This window comes from Pongo abelii, chromosome 2 (assembly GCF_028885655.2).
Source record: "Pongo abelii isolate AG06213 chromosome 2, NHGRI_mPonAbe1-v2.0_pri, whole genome shotgun sequence".
Classification (NCBI taxonomy): domain Eukaryota; kingdom Metazoa; phylum Chordata; class Mammalia; order Primates; family Hominidae; genus Pongo; species Pongo abelii.
In genome coordinates this window covers 128,581,199-128,602,852 of record NC_085928.1, presented here as the reverse complement: position 1 = coordinate 128,602,852, position 21,654 = coordinate 128,581,199, and the positions used below count along the sequence as shown (strand labels likewise).

The 21,654-nt window shown below is 37.9% G+C and overlaps 1 protein-coding gene across 8 annotated transcripts in view; it reads left to right on the top strand.

Annotated features, from left to right (window-relative positions):
* LRRC3B (leucine rich repeat containing 3B) overlaps positions 1-21,654 on the top strand; it is an 873,839-nt gene that overhangs the window by 220,357 nt on the left and 631,828 nt on the right. For 2 of the 8 annotated variants that reach the window (XR_008523830.2, XM_054552483.2), the window contains exon 2: positions 10,531-10,614. The exons of the other annotated variants lie outside the window; for them this stretch is intronic. The gene's annotated coding sequence lies outside the window, so the exon portion shown is untranslated. The remainder of the gene's footprint in view (positions 1-10,530; positions 10,615-21,654) is intronic. 8 annotated transcript variants of the gene reach the window in all.

Sequence of the window (21,654 nt, the reverse complement as noted above, 5' to 3'; positions counted from 1 at the left end):
TCATCATACACGTTTTAATTCACAAGGAAGAGGAAGTCTAGATTGTTTCTCCATGGCTCTGTGCTAGAGACACAAAACAAGGTATATTAAGCTCTGAAACGATAGTCATAAAAATAAAATATTTCATATGAGTTTTGCTTTGAGTTTCTTACAGTAATACGGTTGGTCCTTATTAAAGTTCCATTCTCACTAGGAAGATATTCAGCTTTTTCAACAGGGACTGGTGAGTTCTAGGGAATACCTGATGATTGTTTGTCTTTGCAGCTTCCTTATTCTTTCATCAGTGAACTATTTTGAACTACCCATGTTTGAGTTTGACCTTGAAAATGACAGAAATGAACTTAGTAGTTTGCCCAGCCTCTTAATCTCATGGCTGAGGCCTCGTTTTGAACCCAAATGAATATCAAGTTGCTCCAATTCCAATGATGTATGACTTTGTGAATACCATTGGCCACAGGATCAATGGGGTTGACAGAAAAGCTACAGCTCCTTCAATGTTTATTTTTTACATTAAATTCAAGTAATCCTTTCAAGATGAAAAGTCTCCTCTTATATTTCCAGAGCCAAGTAAGCTCCGACAGAGAAGTCTCATGTCTTGATAATGGCATCCTTCTTCTCACCCCCAATTATATAATCCTTCTTTCCCTCTTATACCAAAACAGCATGCACCTTTTCATCGGCTTATTTCAGTCGGTTCTGAGATTCTGAATTATCAAGAGAGCAAAGGATGCCAGATTTTTGACACTTTAAGAGAATCATTCAGATTGCCTCTGAAAGCAGGAGGCCGTAGATAGATGGGCACTGTGGTTTACCTTCTATCTCTGCACAAACGAAAGTTCCTCTGTGTATGTCTGCCTAGACCCACATTGATCAGATAGGCCACTCACTGTCCAGTCCCATGGGGGACATGTGGGAAATGCCTTGGTTTCATAAAGAAAAGAAAAGCTCAGGTTTTTAATTTTGCTCAGATCCTCAGGCAATGCATGGTTCAGACAGATAAGCTTTGAGGATGACAAAGAGGTGCCTGTTCCCCCAAGGATGGAAAGCAGGGACAATAGGAGTCAGAATATCAGCTTCTCTGACTTTCTTATACATCTTTTTGATTTATTTATACAACAAGAATTTATCAAGCTCGTATTCTCTGTCCAGCACGGCTCTGTTCCTTGTCACTTTAGTTAAAGATGCTGAGCTTCCAGAATCTTTTATTGGTTTTCCTAGACCTCCCTCCTACTCCCTCCACAAACATCTAGAAAAGTGCTCTGGATTTGCTGTCAGAAGGAGCTGGGTTTGAATCCTGTTTCTGCCACTTGGGAATATCAAGGATGTAGGTGCTATTTTGTTCACTCTCCTTCCTAACAGCATATGACTTCCCTTGGGGGGATTATCTTGTCCATTTTGTGGTCAGTCTTGGTGGGAATATAAGTCTGGGCAAGATAGTACTCCAACCTTCTCTCCCAGGATTTGAATCTTGAGCGAGACCTGATAAAAATGCCCAGGCCCATTTATCCCAGCAGATGTTCGAGTAGTTCCTGGTGCTGGGAGTTTTCCTGGTTCTCATCTTATTTCCTAGTTCTCCGTGAATTCAGGGAGGTATCAATATCCTGATAATTGATTTTCGTTTGTGTTTAAATTTGCCAGTTTTGGTTTCTGTGGCCTTCAAACAAAGAAACCCTGAATGATACACATTAGGTCCAGTTACCTCAACGTCTTTGAGTCTTTCTTTCAGCATTTCTAAAATTAGAGAAATAATGCCTGCCTGATGGAGTGGAATGTGGACCAAATGAGATGGCGTAGTAAGGAGCATGGCACAGTGCCCACCCCATAGAAGGTACACAATAAATGGCAGTTAAGTTACCATTGTGATTAACCCTTTTCACATTGCTCTGGTTAAAAGCCCTACCTTGGGATGATGCATTCTGAAACCCTTCAAGCACACTTTCCTCTTACAGAGGTGACCTGGCAGCCTAGATGTATCAGGGAAAGACAGTCTAAGAAACAGAAAAAGTAGAAACGGAGTTTGAACACAAAGGTAGTAAGGAAGCCCACAGAGAAGCAAGGTGGGAGTGAACTGGAAGTGTGTTCTGGAAGTGTAAGGTGAGCAAAGAGTGGAAGTGGAGGTTAAGAGGGCACCCTAAACAGACACCTACTTTACATTCTCACTATCATAATTAGAGAAGGTTGAATATTCTGTTACTTCAGATACATTCTCTATGATTCTGCCAGTGAAACCTGGCTGCATTTCATTTCTGCCTGAATTGTGTTCAGAGACATGGATATTTTTACTTAGCTAAGGAAGCATTTGTCTTTTACTTTCGTTTATTTTTATCAATGGGAATAACATTTTTCCAGTCTTGCCTAGTATAGAATGGCATAGTGTTTTCAATTGTTTTAATTTTACATGTCCTTGAGGCTTATAAGTGGTGCTAAATAGCTTTTCATCTAGATTCAACTCCTAAAGGGCACAGTGTCAGGGTTCATCACATGCACATTTGTGCTAGGCTGTTTGTGTTCAAATCATAGCTTTCTCTCTAACTTGCTGTGTGACTTTAGGAAAGTAATGTAACCTCTCTTGGCCTCAGTTTTCTCATCTGTAAAATGGGCTGATAATAATAGTACCTTGTTGAGGAGACTAAGAGATAAAAGCAAATAGCACAGCTTGAGACTTATAAGTGCTGGATGAATAGATTTGTTAAGGTTACATTTGTTGCCATCATCAGAAATGAACCTTGCTTCACAAGAAAAAAGCAGTAAAGGATTGAAAAGGTATTGGGAGAGTCTGCAGAGTTTAAGATAGAGCTGATGTCTCTGGGTTAAGGAGGAAGAAACACAGGGCACAGGGCATAGCAGGGCTGTACCACTAACATCAAGAATTACTGGATAATTCCTCCAGGGCCCTGCCATCAAAGTGACACTCCTATAAGTCTGCTGGGCTCACTACTGCTTCTTTCAAATGCACAGAATCCTAAATGTCAGGCAATGGAAAGAGAATTAATGAAGTCCCAGATGGTATCACATGCAGGAGACCACATCGGGTCCAGGTGCTGGTAGTTTAGCCTTTTGAAAAAGCATAAGCTTGCATCCCTTCTCCTGCTTATCAAAAATGAAATCGGTGTTAATAAAGGACAAAGCACAGGTTGAGCCTGGTGAGACAGAAGCCCAGCAAAGCCCTGTCTCCTTTTAAATCCTTGCCCAAGGAATAATCCCTATAGAGAAAAGTGATTTTATTATCCCTGAGATTATGGTAGAAAAATTCAGCAAGCTGCAGATCGTCTTTGATCCCAAAGGCCTTGACAAACAAAAAGTTTTCATATTTTCTCTATAACACTGCTAAGCAGTAGTGTCATTTGTTGAAATATCTTTTCTTGTTTTATGTTGTTATAAATACAGTATATACCCTGGGTGTTGGGAATTTGGATGATGGGGATGGATTTATAAAAAATATTCTGAATTGTTTTGGAGTTTATAAATAATAAAGTAGATTCTTTTGGTAGGTAATATGCAACTATAATTTAGAATCTTTTTTTGGAAGACCTTTCGAAGCAAAGTGCACAGAGGCAAAGCTTTATTAAATGTCACACTACTGTCCTATTGAGCTAAACAATATCTTAAAGTATAAAAGGTTCAATGTAGACAGTGATGATGATGAGAGCTAACTCTTATTACACCTTCCTCTGTGCCATGATAAATGCATTACACATATTAATTTATTGGCTTCTCCTGACAACCCTGTGAAGTAGTTAGTGTTATTATCTCCATTTTACAGGTAAGGGAACTGAGGCACCAAAAGGTGAGTTAACTACTCCAAGATTACACAGCAAGTAAATGGCAGAGATGGATGTAAACTCAGGTCATCCAAGGCCAGAGTCCAGGCTTTCAGCCAGCACACTCCTTAGCAGTTTGTAGCATAGGAACATCAGGTTCCAGAATGAGGAGTGAGGTGGATACAGAAGCGAAATAAACTATTTAGTTCACACTATGTGCCAATATATACCTGAGATACCTTGTCTTGTTTTTTTCTGTCAGCAAACCTTTGAAGGTAGCATTATAACTGTTTCATAGCGTGGTAATCAGAAGCTGCTCAATGTTATACAGTTAGTTGGTACAGGAAACAGAGGGGTTAGCGTTCAAACCCAGGCATGCGAGACTCCTCAGCATGTGCTCTATTTTTAAAATTTATTTCTAATTATTATGGGCACATAATAGTTGTATATACTTATGGGTACACATGATGTTTTGATACAGGCATATGATGTGTAATAATCAAGTCAGGGTAATGGGGTATCCATCACCTCAAGCATTTCTTATTTCTTTGTTAGAAGCATTCCAATTTCACTGTTTTAGTTATTTTAAAATACACAATAAATTACTGTTAAATATAGTCACCCTATTGGGCTACTGAATACTAGATCTTATTCATTTTATCTAACCATATTTTTGTTTCCACAAACTATCCCCACCACCCTGTTACCCTTCCCAGTCTCTGGTAATCATCATTCTTTTCTGTCCCCATGAGTTCAATGTTTAAAATTTTTAGCTCTGACATATGAGTGAGAACATGTGAAATCTGTCTTTCTGTGCCTGGCTTATTTCACTTAACGTAATGTCCTCTGGTTCCATCCATGTTGTTGAAATGAGAAAATTTCATTCTTTTTTATGGCCAGATAATATCCCCTTGTGTATATATACCACATTTTCCTTATCCATTCATTTTCTGATGAACGCTTAGGTTGATTCCATATTTTAGCTATTATGAATAGTGCTGCAATAAACATGGGAGTGTAGATATCTCTTCAATATACTAATATTTTTCTTACGAATATGTACCCAGCAGTAGGATTGCTGGATCACATAGTACTTCTATTTTAAGTTTTTTGAGGAACCTCCACACTGTTCTTCATAGTGGCTGTACTAATATACATTCCCAACATCAGTGTACAAGGGTTCCCTTTTCTTCACATCTTTGCCAACATTCATTATTGTCTATCTTTTGGATAAAAGCCATTTTAACTGGGGAGAGATATATTTCATTGTAGTTTTGATTTGCATTTCTCTGATGATTAGTGATGTTGAACACTTAAAAATATTTATATCATACAGTTTTCTGAATAAAAATTTCTTTCTTCAATGTTAAATGTTCTCCATATAATGTACTGATGTGTTTGTTATAGATAATACATTGACATAATAAAAAAGAAAACTCTGAGAAGTGGAGTCTCAAAATTGTGGTCTAGAGGAAAGTCATAGGGTAGAGGTTCTGAAATACCAGCTTCTTTTATGATTTCAACCTGAATTTCCGCGAATCATTAGTCATAGATTGTGTATGGAATTAAGTCTACCCATGGGGATTTTTAGCCATAACATCTGAACAAACAAGCAAGTGCTCTGGCCATTTCAGTGATAAAAGGAATACAATTTTCTTCTGATAAAATATGTAGTCCAAAAATGAGTAAGAAAAATATGTAAGTGAATATAGTTGTTAATTTTCCTAAATAACCAAAATATGAAGAAATAAAACATGAACACTTTTGAAATTAGAAATTTAACATCTATATCTATGTGCAGGTGGTTCAGGAACCTAGGATATGAGGCCTATACACTCAGAAGGTTTGGGCTTGAAACCCTACCTCCATTCTCCCAACCGAGAAATGGAATCATAATACCAGTTCATTTTACATGACAAAGATGAGTGAGTGAGATATAATATTTATCTACTGCATGAATTTAATGTTGTTACTATTTTGGATAGATTATATATTCCTAAAAATAGTCAAAGAAAGCCTTAAAAATAGTCAAAGCCAGCAATTAGAAACAGATTTTCTTGGGACTTTTATGGCATTTTTCTTGGCATTTTTACGACCATGAGCATGATAAAACACAGGGACTACCTCAGAGTAAGAGGCCTAGACTACATCTGGTTGTTATGAAAAGGCCACCTGTGCTTAAAGACCCTTTCTAGACACCACATAACATTATTAACAGGTGAAATTGGGGTTGGTCTAGCTTTGAGATTTTCTTAAGGATGCTTCGATCACTGTGAGCAAGGCTTGGAAATGCCAGCTCACACCATCAGTGCCTGCAAACATCCTTTTTATCTTATTTGATAATGTTTTACTGTGAATGAAGATCCAAGCTCAAATAAAAGAGCATTAAGTGTACAAGAAAGATATTTAGTTTCCAAGTATGCCGCCTCCAAGTTGAGTCAACAAACAGACATTGGGAGAAATTTTAGAAAAAGAAAAACTCAGGCAAAGTAGCATAGCTAGCTAAAGGAAGCAAAGACAAGTCAAGTAGGTAATTCCATTAGTTTTTCAACAGACCCTTGCTGAACATCTGTCTTATCGTAAGCTAAAAACATAACATGCAGTACCTCATTTACTCTCCACAACAAGTTATGAGGCAAGGAAGACAAGTGTCTTCATGTTATACAAGAGGAAACAGAAACTCAGAGAAGGAAAATAACACAGCCAAGGTCACACAGCTGCTGGTATGTGATAGAGCCTGGATTTGAATATTGGGCTCCTCAGTTTCAAAGCCCACATCTGGTTCTCCCAGATCAGTGTGTCTCAAACTTCCCAGTGTCAGAAATTCTCTTGGGGAAGCTTTCGTGAATGCAGATTCTAGGGCTTCACCTCTAGATATTTTGATTTGTTTCTTCTAGAGAAGGGGTAGGAATCTCCATGCTTCTGATACCCTTCATTGGTGGAATGCACTTTGGGAAATATTACCCTATATAATGTTGTCATCTAATAAATGGAAGTTTCTTTCTTAGCAACTTTAGATCACCTTATGGTCAGCCTCAGAATCTTCAGCTAAAAACTAAAATAATAAAACCTACCTTAATCCCTTATGGGGAGATTAAAGAAGACACTGTATGGAATGTTTTATGTGTGTGTGGACATGCAGAAACAGCTTTATAAATAATATTTCTCTTTCTCAATAAGGCAAAAGGACTAGAGCAGTCAACATTAAGAGCTTTAAAGAATATCTGGTTTATGAGGTGACTTGCTTGCCTGACCTCAATCAGAGGTAAGGGACAGAAAAGAGATGCAGGAATGGAATGAGTTTGCCTAGGCAAGTAATCATGGGAAAGGAAATACAGTTAATTACTGAAACAAAATTAGTCGAGAAGTTAGTATGCTAATGCAGCCCAGAGCAATCTCATGAATGCCAACTCCACTGCTGGCTATTGTGTGACCATGGTCAGGTTACTTCTCTCAGGACATCACTTCCTTCATCTATAAAGCTGAAACAATAAAAGCTTTTTGATAGAGTTGTTGTTGAGGATCAGATGAAATAAGAGCATAGAGAGGAGTCAGCATGAAACTAGCAAGTCGTGGTGCATAGGAGATGTAAACACAGTAACTCTGGAGACTAGGATAATGTTATGAGTAGGAGAATTGTTATTATTACCATATTATTGAACCTGAAGGAGAAGAAATGCAAGTCTGTCATCCCTTATAGGAACCCTTTGATGCCAGAGTGTATGAGAATTTTTGGACTTTGGAAAAGTACATATACCACATACCACATCAGAGACTGGGAGAGCACCCTGTAATCAAACACACTAATCTTTCTGTAGTGAAATGGATGAATGTTCACGCTAAGTGGCAAAAGTAGCCTCATGTCAGTTCAGGTCAGGTTTAGCCATCAAATGCTTTACAAAAAGCTTTTGGTTTTTATAGCTTTTTGGATCTCAAAATTGCAGATAAGGGGTATGGATTTGTCCAACAGTTCCAGTAAGAATATTCTGCTTGGATGCTACTTTCCAAATCTACATAGTGGGCACAACATTAGTAGCCATCATAATATTATATCTAAATTAGTCTAATGCATTTTTATAAAATTGGAGTCTTATTTATTATTAATTATTGTACTGTTTTTTCCTTTTTCTGGCAAATTATAAAAAGTGAAATAAAATCAGAGAAAGTTTAGAAATGAGGGAAAAAATTACCCTCATTATGCCAGCACCCTAAAACACAGCTACCATAATTTTTGCACATGTATTTATAGGTTTTTTTTTTTTTTTTGAGACGGAATTTTGCTCTTGTTGCCCAGGCTGGAGTGCAATGGCGCGATGTTGGTGCAGTGGTTGACACCTGTAATCCCAGCACTTTGGGAGGCCAAGGGGGACGAATCACCTGAGGTCGGGAATATTTATAGTTTTAAATACAAATTTTTGTTTAAATGTAAGTATTTTGGTCATATGATTTTGTATCTTGCTTTTTTTAAAAAAAAAATTCAACTTCTTACAATATCTTCATACCGATCACTTAAAGCTTTGCTTATTGTTACATACTACAATATTTACATGACAATTCCCTTATTGGTTAAAAGTTTTTACTGGTACGAAAATGCTTTGATGAACCATACTTGGTCTTTGTCGGGTTTGTTATTTTCTAGGATTTATCTTAGTATGATGATGCAAAATTTTGGTACAAAAGATGTAAAGTCTTGGATCAAAACTAGGGGCAGGGGAAGGAGCAAATGGAGCCAAGAGCTGTATATAATGCTGATGGTCTTTAAGTTCAAAAAACGGAGTCTGGAGATTATCTCAGTTTTAGGTAAGAGAAGAAATTTGTTCAAAGATGGAGGCATGAGGAGAACTTAGCTCAGAGAAATGAGGAGTGAGCACAGGCTACAGAAAGCAACCCACGCAATTGTGTGGGAGAGCATTAGCAACAGCATGGTCTCTGTGGTCTTGTGAAGGGGCAGCCCAGCTTCATTAACAGAGACAGAGGTAGAATTGGCAAGCCTAGGGTATTCCTTTGCTTTAGTATAGCCTTTATTCCTATTAAGTGATTGCTCGAAGTTGGCTTGATTTCTACCCAACCCTAGTCTAAGTTACCATTTATTCTCACCTGTACTCCTGAAAAACCATCCTAACTGGCTTCTAATACCCGCGCTGGAACTTCTCTCTCACACAGTAGCCAAAGGATCTTTTTGAAGTGAAAATGTACTCATCTATCCCCTGCTTAAACCCTTTCAATGTCTTCCCAGTGTTCCTAGGACAAAGATAAAAATTACTTAATGCAGATAAGTTCAGACTCTTTTGATTATAAGTAACAAGCAACCTAATTCAAGCTGACGTAAGCAAAAAAAGGAAATGTTATCGGGTAATTCTATCTAATAAGGCTTAGGTGGACACAGGACTATAAAAGATTTAATAAAGATATGCTTCCTCTCTCTACTTATTAACTCTTTTATGTTGATTCTTTTCAAATGAGATCTTTTCCTGTGGCTATAACACAACTACCAGGAACTCTGATTTGTGTGCTGTGGGAATAAACCCTTACCCCAGCAGTCTCAATCCAAGCCCTGCCATTCACTTTGATTGGACTAACTAGGTCACGTGTTCTTCCCTGAACCAATACTATGGCTATGGGAATAGGATATACTGATGGGTCAAGGGCTGGATCACATGCTTTACCTAGATTCTGCCGCACACAAACCACGTGGACTGAGACTGGGGAAAGCGCAGACTCCGGCAACAAATCTGGGGCTTTAAGAAGAGTAAATGTGTTGGGGGGACTACAGATCTTCTCTACTGTATATATGGCTTTACATCGACTATTCCCTATCTATTCCTCCTGCTTCATCTAGCACAACATTTTGCTTCCTGCAATCCAGCCACTCTGGTCTTTGCATCCGATAACTATTTCTGCATAACAAACAGCTCCCAAACTAAATGCCTTAAAACCATAACTATTTACTATTTCTCATCAGTCCATGGATCAGCTTGGTGCTTTTGCTGATTGAAAGTGGGCTTGATTATGCTCAGCCTCTTTCTGCATCTGTGATCAGGTCAGCAGAGGGCTGCTAGAATAGCCTTGGCTGGGATGACACAGTTCTGCTCCATGTAGTCTCTCATCCTTCAGTAGTTTAGTTCAGGTTTGTTTTCATGGTGGATTCAGGGGCTCAAGATAGCAAGCAGCAGTGTTCAATGTGTTTTGAGGCATATGTTTAGAACTGGCACTTCCACCACAAGCAACTCACATGGCCAAATTCAGGGTCATTATGGGAGGATACTAACACATTTCAAGACCAATGTAACCTTTTATTTATGGGCATTATTGATGGAGAATAAATGAAGCTCATGCACATGCTAACTCATTTATTTATTCAATAAACATTTATTGAGGACCAATGACATATCAGTATGTATGAATGTAATCATGAATAAATGCAAAGGAGTGGAATCTAGAAAAAGAATGTTTGCTGAGAAAAACTAAACAAATGAATACACTTGTTGGAAAACTATTAATATGTGTGTTTTTTAAAAGAACAAAGAGAACCCCTCACAGAGATTTCTAAAATATGCTTTTATAGATATAAGCTATTGAAGAGGAGGTTGAATCATAGTGTCAAAATGAAAAATTAAACCTGTTGAAATATGAAGAATATTAGAACTTGCAGAAAGAGAAATACGATTCAACGTAAATGATTCCGTCTGCTGCAGTAAAAATATTTATGTTTCTCCATTCTACAAGTACTTCCGTATTTCTAAAATGATGACCCTTTCATTTTGAATAGGCTTAAGCCTTATGTGGAAGCCAGCTACAGAATTATAAGAAGTTTCAAAATGTATTGAGGGACTACAGGATGATCACTCAATGGGTAAGCGGGGAGGCAATAAACTTCAGATGTTCATGGCTCTGTGGTCTTAATACTGGCACCCCTGAGGATGGGGAGACTTAAAGCTAGCTGGGAGAAGGAAACTATTCATCAGTTACCCCTGTGGCAGCAAAGTTGCAATAAGGGTGGCAATTCTTCACTCTTCCCTCTATCCATGCCCTTTGTATGTTACTTTACAGTTCCCTCCCAGTGTGGGCAGCTCAACCCTCAAGGGGTTAAGGAACTTAAACCTCAAGTCCCAAGATTCTAAAATTGGTGTTCTCACTGAATTCAAGGGTTAAATGATACAATTTGAAAGGAAGTGAACTTGATCCTTAAAACCTGAATTCAAGTTCTGACTGTAAAATAACCACATTACTTTGGATAGTTCCTTTCATTTCTCTAACTTTAGCCTTTCCACTTCTAAAATGGATATGATCACACTTGTGTCAGGCATCTTATGGTAATTAATTAGTATCACACAAGTAAGACATATGTCTAAAGCAAAACGTATGTGTTGTGGGTTGAATTGTCTTCCCCCAAAAGATATTGAAGTCCCCTCTACCTGTGATTGTGACCTCCTTGGAAATAGGGTTATTGCAGATGTAATCAAGCTAAGATTAGGCGGGCCCTAATGCAATGACTGGTATGCTTATAAGCAGAAGGAGATTCAGACACACACAGGGAGAAGGCCATGTGACGATGGGGCCAGGGATTGGAGTGATGCAGCTACAAGCCAAGACTTGCTAAGGTACACTGGTGAACTACAGATGCTAGGAAGAGGTAAGGACAGATTCTTCCTTAGAACCTTCAGAGGAAGCATGGTTCTCCTGACACTGATTTTGGACTCCCAGCTTCCTGCATTTTAGACTTCTGACTATGAAAAAATGAATTTCCATTATTTGAAGCCACTCAGTTTTTAGTACTTTGTTGTGGCAGCCCTAGAAATCTAATACAATGTGTATATTAGACACTATGCTAAATTACAAATTTTACAAAGAAGAAGTCAACTTGTTTATGGGTATATGTGAGTCACCTTTGGGGACCCTAGAATATTGAGGGGGTAAAATGGTTTTTAGCATTCTGATTTCCTGCGGGTAAAGTAACTAAGCTTGTGAAATTTGAATATTAATGTTAATGTGAACTCAATTTTATCCCCAGAAGAGTAAAGCATAGGGGATTTCTAGTTACTTAATGGAACAATAATATGTAAAAATATGTAATAATTACTAATATCTATCAAATCCCAAGTACTGTTTGCAGTATTTTTATGTATTAACTCATTTAAACCTCTCAGAAACACTGTGAAGTACTGGATTACTCAGGGTTTAACCAGGTCTGATGAGGAAAACCCTACTTCAAGTATTTAAATAGAAGAGAGTTAATGCAAGAAATGATCTAAACAGGGATAGAACAGATGGGAAGCCAATAAGTGATGCTGAAGCAGCTTAGATGAGCAGCACCAGGAAGCTGCTGTCACCCCTAGGGTGGCAGGACAAAGGGAAGTAGCATGTTGTAGGTCAGAGCTGGGTGTCACCCAGTTTAGTTTAGAACCCTGGTGGGCCTACCCCAAGAGAGCTGTGGAGAAAGTACAGTTACTGCAGGAGAGCCTGCTCAAGGAGGAGAGGGACCCCTGAACTTTTTCCTTCCCCCCACTGTCCATTCTCCCATTAGTGCCACTCACTGGCTGATCCCAGTGGAAGCCAGTTGATATGTGACCCTGAGAAATGCAGTTTATACCCTTTTCAGCTTGTATCATAGGGGAGGCACTCCAGAAAGGGCATAAACAGTTCCAGGATCAATTAGGTATGTACTGCTATTACCCCCATTTTTGAGATGAAAAAACTGAGGAATAGAAGGGTAAAGTAGCATACCAAAGGTCACTCAGCTGGAGCTGAGATTTAAACCCAGGCACTCTTCCCCCTGCCCACAGTACAACTATACTGTATTCAGGGAGAGACTGGCGGCAGGGAGCACAGTGTAAGGATTATTATGATCACCCACGGGGCAGGAATTAGGACCAGGAGTAGGTTGGTATCTATGAAATTGAATAAACTAGATTTCTTTGAGAAATATTACAAAGGAATGAATGATTTGTTTAAGAAAATGAGAAAGGAAATGGCTTTAGACCATAGGAAAATATCTGAAAAGGGAGACGATTTATTTTAACCGCAACAGTATTCAATTTCTAGTCAGAAAATAAGTGAGGCAGTATGATGAGATAAAAAAGTCCAATATTCATTATAACAAATTTTACCACTGAAAAATAATTTGAGATGTTTCTGAAAGCCTGCATTTCTCTTTTGTGAAACTTCCAAAAGTTGTTTCTCTTTCAATGGCTTCCTTTTATCATCTGCCTTAAGACATAAGCTGGTTATGCTATTCTCAATAAATAGCAGTATTCTAAGATAATTATTTTCTTGGCAACTTGGAACCAGGAGCATAAGATGACAGTAGTAAAATTAGAACTGTTGCTTCTTGCACAATTTACTTTCTGGTCTAGGAGTCTTAGAATAAAATAAGAAATAGTTAATTAACTGGACTAGGAAAAACTGTTGCATTTTTCTTTTTTTAATGATTTGTTAGCTAAGTTTAATTAAGAAAATCAACAAGTCTGCTAGAAACTGATAATTACTTGAATAATGGGTGATACAAATCTTTTCTAAAAATATGTTGCAAAAGAGGAAAAACCATCTAAAGGAAGCCTAAATGTTCTTTCTAATGAATGTGGCATATGGGAGAGATTGAATATACAGATTAAGTAGAGAGTGAGCAGTTATTTCAATGTAACCAAAACAAATGGCAATCTGGGTGATTCAGATAACTCTGAATTCTCTTTTACTTCAATAGCTGCATTTTCACATTGACCTGAATTATCCATATGGTTGCTTTCACTGTCTCCTTTTCTCTGCCTGTGCAGATAAACATAGGGTGTGATGACTTCCATCTCATGCAGGTGAGCTAAAGCAAAACTATCCAGTAAATACCAGTTGAGTAGATCTGAGCTTTTCTTTAGCATTAGATATTATTTAATGACTACGTTCTTTCCCTGTGTCAGTAATGGAGTATGAAAAGGATACTAGCCCTTGGTTTCAGGCAATAAAAATTATGCTGGTTTAGGGGTGTCTGCATAGTTTGAATTATAAACATACCTGTCAGTGTAATTTATTCAGGCACAGTTTGGACAATCATTGGTCCAGGGCCATTGTAAAAAAATGGTTTTAAGTTAAAGATCTAGTTGGATTAATTAATTGAGGTTCCATTCAATTCTGTGATTATATGAACACATAAAATCTCAAACATTTGTCTTTCCATGCATGATTGAGTCTTGTTGGATTAAAAGCAGTCATTTGATGGCTTTAGCTTCTGTGGGGAGTGATCAATAAAGTGATTCTGAAAAAACAGATGCTTGTGTCCATTTTGTCCCATTCTATTGTGGCTCCCTTTGTGCATATTTGGATGACAGTTCTAGCTATGGAGCTCTTTCTCTGACACAAATCATGGAATTCACCTAAGAGTGCAGAGTTTTGATTGCTAAGGGAAGTGGATTTTACTGTGACCAGCGTTTACAGTCCCAGAACATCTGCAGAGCTGCTCAGGAACATGATAATGAAGCAGAACATCTGCAGAGCTGCTCAGGAACATGATAATGCATCAGAACATCTGCAGAGCTGCCCAGGAAGATGATAATGGAGCAGAACATCTGCAGAGCCGCTCAGGAACATGATAATGGAGCAGAACATCTGCAGAGCCGCTCAGGAACATGATAATGGAGCAGAACATCTGCAGAGCCACTCAGGAACATGATAATGGAGCAGAACATCTGCAGAGCTGCTCAGGAACATGATAATGGAGCAGAACATCTGCAGAACTGCTCAGGAAGATGATAATGGAGCAGAACATCTGCAGAGCCGCTCAGGAACATGATAATGGAGCAGAACATCTGCAGAGCCGTTCAGGAACATGATAATGGAGCAGAACATCTGCAGAGCCGCTCAGGAAGATGATAATGGAGCAGAACATCTGCAGAGCCGCTCAGGAACATGATAATGGAGCAGAACATCTGCAGAGCTACTCAGGAACATGATAATGGAGCAGAACATCTGCAGAGCCACTCAGGAACATGATAATGGAGCAGAACATCTGTAGAGCTGCTCAGGAACATGATAATGGAGCCCACTGAATAATGTTCAACATTTTGAAAAAGTTGAAGTCAACTTAAAAATAAGAAATTTAAAATTCCAAATATCCAATTGAAAGTTGTATGTGTCTATGACTGATAAATACTGAGAAATCTAAACAAGTGCAGTATAAGTGGATAAAAAATTTTAAAATATGGGATTTGTGGGAGAAAATATGTATGTAATATTTAAAGGAGTTTGACTCCCTGATCTTGTCCAACCCGTTGTTTTTCTTGGAGGCAACAACAGAGGTCAGAGTAGAAAGCGGCTTACCTAAGGTCATAGAGATGTGTGGTGGTAGTGCTAGTATCAGACATGAAATCTAGAGATTTCTAGTGAGCAAAGACCAGAACTCACATGTTAACAACTTTCTGAAAGAGAATCTAGGAATCAAATCTAGGAAGCTTTTTCAACCTCAGTGGCATCTGGATTTAGCCAGGACAATTTTTATCCATGAAAATATTCTGTTACAAATATTTTCAAAATCATCTCTTCTAAAAGTTACAAAAAACGGGTGCATTTTACACTTGACAAAACTGTGTGTATATTCCTTTGTTTATGTCTACCTTTTACAGATAAAGCTTTCAGTGAATAAAGGTTTCAGAAGCCACAAAGACAATACAAAAACCAATTATCTGTTATTGTGAAACTGTAAAGATGAAAAAGAGTACATGGAAAATAAACTCTAAAGCTCCAAATTGAAGAAGTGAAGAATTGAGGTTAAGTATCTGCATAATGAGGTTTATTGAAACTCTGTAATTAAAGATAAGCAGATAATTTAGATGCACTTAAATATTATCGAGGTATTATATTTCATCTAATTTAAGAAACTATATTTGTTAGGGTCCAGATATGAAAAGATGAACCACGCCAGGTATTTCAAATAGAGACAATTTGATATAGGGAACTGGTTATGCAGGTGTAGGAGAACTAAAAATGGACACTGAGGCTACCTAGATATGGTAACTGCTGATATCACGATAAAGAATAAAAATAGATAGGTTCACTGACCTAGGAGCTTGGCCCTGTGAGTCTGGTGTTTGAACCTCTGAGGGGGTTACAATGTGGCTGACATGCACATGGCTGGCCATCTCTCTAGGGGCACACTGTGTGGCTGGATCCAGAACTGCCAAAAGAATCTGAAGGCTGTAACTGCAACTGTCCTCTGTTATTTGAGCAAAGCTGATAGGAACTGGAAGCAAAAAAAAGTTCTTCCTCCTCTCTTTCCACCTTCCAGTGTCCCTGTTGGAGACAGGATACAGTGAGAAGCTGGCCACTTGCAAGCCAAGGAGAGAGGCCTCAGGAGAAACCAGCCCTGCCAGCAACTTGATCTTGAACTTCCAGCCTCCAGAACCATGAGAAAATCAATTTCTGTTGTTTAAGCAATTCAGTCAGTGATATTTTCCTATGGCAGGCCTAGCAAACTAATGCAAGCAGAAAATCATTTTATTTTATTTTATTTTATTATTTTTTTCTTCCAGGTTTTATTTATTTATTTATTTATTTATTATTATTATACTTTAAGTTTTAGGGTACATGTGCACAATGTGCAGGTTAGTTATATATGTATACATGTACCATGCTGGTGTGCTGCACCCATTAACTCCTCATTTAGCATTAGGTATATCTCCTAAAGCTATCCCTCCCCCCTCCCCCCACCCCACAACAGTCCCCAGAGTGTGATGTTCCCCTTCCTGTGTCCATGTGTTCTCATTGTTCAGTTCCCACCTATGAGTGAGAATATGCGGTGTTTGGTTTTTTGTCCTTGTGATAGTTTACTGAGAATGATGATTTCCAATTTCATCCATGTCCCTACAAAGGACGTGAACTCATCATTTTTTATGGCTGCATAGTATTCCATGGTGTATATGTGCCACATTTTCTTAATCCAGTCTATCATTGTTGGACATTTGGGTTGGTTCCAAGTCTTTGCTATTGTGAATAATGCCGCAATAAACATACGTGTGCATGTGACTTTATAGCAGCATGATTTATAGTCCTTTGGGTATATACCCAGTAATGGGATGGCTGGGTCAAATGGAATTTCTAGTTCTAGATCCCTGAGGAATCGCCACACTGACTTCCACAAGGGTTGAACTAGTTTACAGTTCCACCAACAGTGTAAAAGTGTTCCTATTTCTCCACATCCTCTGTTTCCTGACTTTTGAATGATTGCCATTCTAAGTGGTGTGAGATGGTGGCTCATTGTGGTTTTGATTTGCATTTCTCTGATGGCCAGTGATGGTGAGCATTTTTTCATGTGTTTTTTGGCTGCATAAATGTCTTCTTTTGAGAAGTGTCTGTTCATGTCTTTCGTCCACTTTTTGATGGGGTTGTTTGTTTTTTCCTTGTAAATTTGTTTGGGTTCATTGTAGATTCTGGATATTAGCCCTTTGTCAGATGAGTAGGTTGCAAAAATTTTCTCCCATTCTGTAAGTTGCCTGTTCACTCTGATGGTAGTTTCTTTTGCTGTGCAGAAGCTATTTAGTTTAATTAGATTCCTTTTGTCAATTTTGGCTTTTGTTGCCATTGCTTTTGGTGTTTTAAACATGAAGTCCTTGCCCATGCCTATGTCCTGAATGGTAATGCCTAGGTTTTCTTCTAGGGTTTTTATGGTTTTAGGTCTAACGTTTAAGTCTTCAATCCATCTTGAATTAATTTTTGTATAAGGTGTAAGGAAGGGATCCAGTTTCAGCATTCTACATATGGCTAGCCAGTTTTCCCAGCACCATTTATTAAATAGGGAATCCTTTCCCCATTGCTTGTTTTTCTCAGGTTTGTCAAAGATCAGATAGTTGTAGATATACGGTGTTATTTCTGAGGGCTCTGTTCTGTTCCATTGATCTATATCTTTGTTTTGGTACCAGTACCATGCTGTTTTGATTACTGTAGCCTTGTAGTATAGTTTGAAGTCAGGTAGCGTGATGCCTCCAGCTTTGTTCTTCTGGCTTAGGATTGACTTGGCGATGCAGGCTCTTTTTTGGTTCCATATGAACTTTAAAGTAGTTTTTTCCAATTGTGTGAAGAAAGTCATTGGTAGCTTGATGGGGATGGCATTACTGAATGGGCAAAAACTGGAAGCATTCCCTTTGAAAACTGGCACAAGACAGGGATGCCCTCTCTCACCACTCCTATTCAACATAGTGTTGGAAGTTCTGGCCAGGGCAATTAGGCAGGAGAAGAAATTAAAGGGTATTCAATTAGGAAAAGAGGAAGTCAAATTGTCCCTGTTTGCAGATGACATGATTGTATATCTAGAAAACCCCATTGTCTCAGCCCAAAATCTCCTTAAGCTGATAAGCAACTTCAGCAAATTCTCAGGATACAAAATCAATGTACAAAAATCACAAGCATTCTTATACACCAATAACAGACAAACAGAGAGCCAAATCATGAGTGAACTCCCATTCACAATTGCTTCAAAGAGAATCAAATACCTAGGAATCCAACTTACAAGGGACATGAAGAACCTCTTCAAGGAGAACTACAAACCACTCCTCAATGAAATAAAAGAGGATACAAACAAATGGAAGAACATTCCATGCTCATGGGTAGGAAGAATCAATATCGTGAAAATGGCCATACTGCCCAAGGTAATGTATAGAAAATCATTTTAAATAGCAATTAAAGTCAGCCCCTAGAGGACCAACAATTCACACAGCCCGTCAGGGGGCCAACTGTGAACATCTGTGACCAAAATTTATACCTGTGCCAGCAATCAGAACTACATCATAACTGTAGCCTGTTCAACTGTAAGATACAGCTCGATTTCTGAGATTTAAACAGGAAAAAAAATCTGCATTTTGAACTTCATGAAATACAGTCATTCCCTCAGTTTTTCACGTTTCATGTGCCACAATTTCTTGTGAGGTCTATTTCTTACAGGTCTGTTTTCAGTGGTCTTTGTTTTTATAAACATTTAATATTTAGTGAGTTCTAAACATGTGTTTAAGGGGATTTAGGAGCTACTTTCTTTATGTAGTCATTGACTTGGGAATACAAATAAGAGAAAATGGGTAATTTGGTATTGAATTGCAAATTAAAAGCAACCTATGTAGGGAAAATTTTAATACACAAATTAAGAAGCCTCTTACCACAGAATAATTTAGTCTGTGCAAGCAAATGGAATCCTAATGGTGCCAAGTGAGGAGGAGCTGTGGCTGAGGGAGGCAATAAGTGTAAAGGCCCAATTCATGGATTGATTCAACTTCTGTTTGGGCAGAAAGAAGCCTGGAGTGGGGAATTTTGCTTAGTAGTTTACAGAAGCAATTTTTGCCGTATTATTTTATATAGAAGTTTAAGCTTTAGTTATTGAAATAACTGTTGCAAATGTAAGATTCTGCCATATCCAGAATGTTTATGAAAAGAAACACTTTAAGTTTCTTTCATTAAACTGCCAACTGTTCATTTTCTTCTTGTCCTTATTTATCACCTCTAAGGCTCCTTTAAAAAAAATATATACACACATATATTTATACATATATACATATATAATAAATACATTTATAAATACATAAATATATAACATATACTTGCATATATGTGTGTGGGTATATATATATGTGTGTGTGTGTGTGTGTTTGTGTGTATATATATATATGCGCAAGTTATGGAATCATCACTGAGAACAATTATCCTCAGACAAGGGATTTAAGCTTTTGCCAACTTGAGAACAATTAGTAATTTTCTTCTACACAGTCCCATTGGGGTGAAATGTCCCCCTTTACAAATGCTGTGCCTGAACCATAATTAAGCAATTATCTTCTAGTTTCCAGCAGTGACTTTTTTTTCTTTAATTGTCTTCTGGACTCTGCTTGAATGGGATTATTTTCAAATGCATTTAATTTTCGGTTCTGGTGCCCAAGGCTTCATCACCTTTTGGCTTCTTCATGCCTACAATCTATTCAGGTTCTGTGTCAATTAGAAACTTCCGCTTCCAAGTAAAAGAAAATGAGAGTCAAACTTGCTTCAACAATACAAGGGAATATGGGCTCATGTTATGAAAAAGTTCAGAAATGGGACATATCCCAAGCATGGTTTATTCTGGGTTCTACTTCCTTTTTTTGTAATTGTCTACACTTTGTTTTCCTAGGTTAGCTTTTTGGGCCCTCATGAGCAGAAGATAGCAGCCAGGAGGGTGTAGTTTTCCACAATTACTGAGTAAAATTGCTGAATACTGTGCCAATTTGACTACCCTAAAGCAAATCTTCCTTCTAAGGTAATGAAAGGCCTGGTTGGTTTCTGGAAAATTCCCCTTGACAAAGGAGTTGGGATTTTCATAATTGGTTTGCCCAATTAAATCCTGCCCTGGAGCTAGGGTTAGGGGAGTAGAACAGATATTGGAGAGCTGGCCACAGCATACTTTCCAAGCTCAAGATTATCGTACTTTCCTCTGTATATTTTTTTCTCACACCCTGTATTATTTTCCTGATTTTTAAAAGTAATTGACATCTTAAACCTTCTTTCTAATTTTCATTCATTAAATTTCTTGCCACTTGGGTCTTGGAACAAGGACAAGCAACCTCGCTAGGATTCCTTCATTCCAATTAGATGTGACCTGCTTATCCTGAACATTGCCATTTTAGTATGGTTATCAGCATCGTGCCGTTTTCACTGAAAGTAGGTTTCTTTACTTCTAAGCAAGTGAACACAAGGAATGAGAAAAGCGAAAGGAAAGCAAAAGCAATATTCCTTTTTGTGCTCCCTGAACACAGTGGAGAGCAGAAGGAGGTGTGATGAGCAAGTCTTCGCAGCCTGCAGATCCTCAAGGACCTAGTTCTGCCTTGCCTGGTCAGGGAAGCTTCATCAATTGTGCCAACAAGCTGAAAGTGAAATAGAGACAATAAAATCTCAGGGTGTTAGGGAAAGAGAGCTAGAGGCTTTGCCTTCTTCGTAGGATATTCAATTAAAGTCAAGTAAAGTAAAAGTTGTTAAGAATGGCCAAGAATGCAGGGGCTACTCTGGGAAAACAAACATAATTCGACAATCCTGTCAGATTATATTACTAAGTACATTATATTCTTAGAATGTGAATACAGCTTTTCTCCTTAAATAATAACTGTAGCATTACAATCATGTTGTATTCTTCTTGTATCCTAAATTGAGCAGGCTTTAACTAATTGGGGAACATGTTTGGTAACCATACTTTTATGGGTATAACAAGCTTTCCAGTGGTGCCAAATGGTTATTTGTAAATTTATATTTTAATTTATACATTGCTATATTTTATTGTAAATGCTACCAGCCATCTTGTTCTTTTTAGAATCAAGACTCAATAAATCCAAAGAGTCTAAAGATTAACCTCTCTTTAATTTAGTGTTTTTTTAAAATCAGAGTTATATAACATGCACACAGTTTTAAAATAAAATATTATTGCAAATCTAATAATAAAAATGCAAAATCCTTAAATTCTCCCATTCTACTTCTGAATCTAGCCCCTGACAACTCTTAGATTTTCTCTGGGTATTTACCTCCATATCTAATTTAATTATACTGTTATATTTTAATTTTCTAGTAAGGGAGAATTTAGTTTTCTTGCCCACTTTTCTTAAGCTAGACTAAAGATGCATACCTTTTCTCTCTTCCTCTGTTCCTCTGACATCCTCTCTCTCTTCAACTCTCCCATCACAATATTGTTATATCATATTGTGTTAAATCCATATTTTGTTTCCATTAGCATATCTATGTAAATATTACTCCCAGCTAAGCCAAGTTGTGTAATATGATTGCATTTCTTTACTTGTGCCCCAGTTATTTTCCCCTGAAGTTTTAGTAACTTCTCCATCTTTTCTGTTGCTTAGCTCAATCTGTAGCTGTCACTAATTAAGCTTCCACCAGCCTCTGCCTGAGCAGTGAAGCTCTT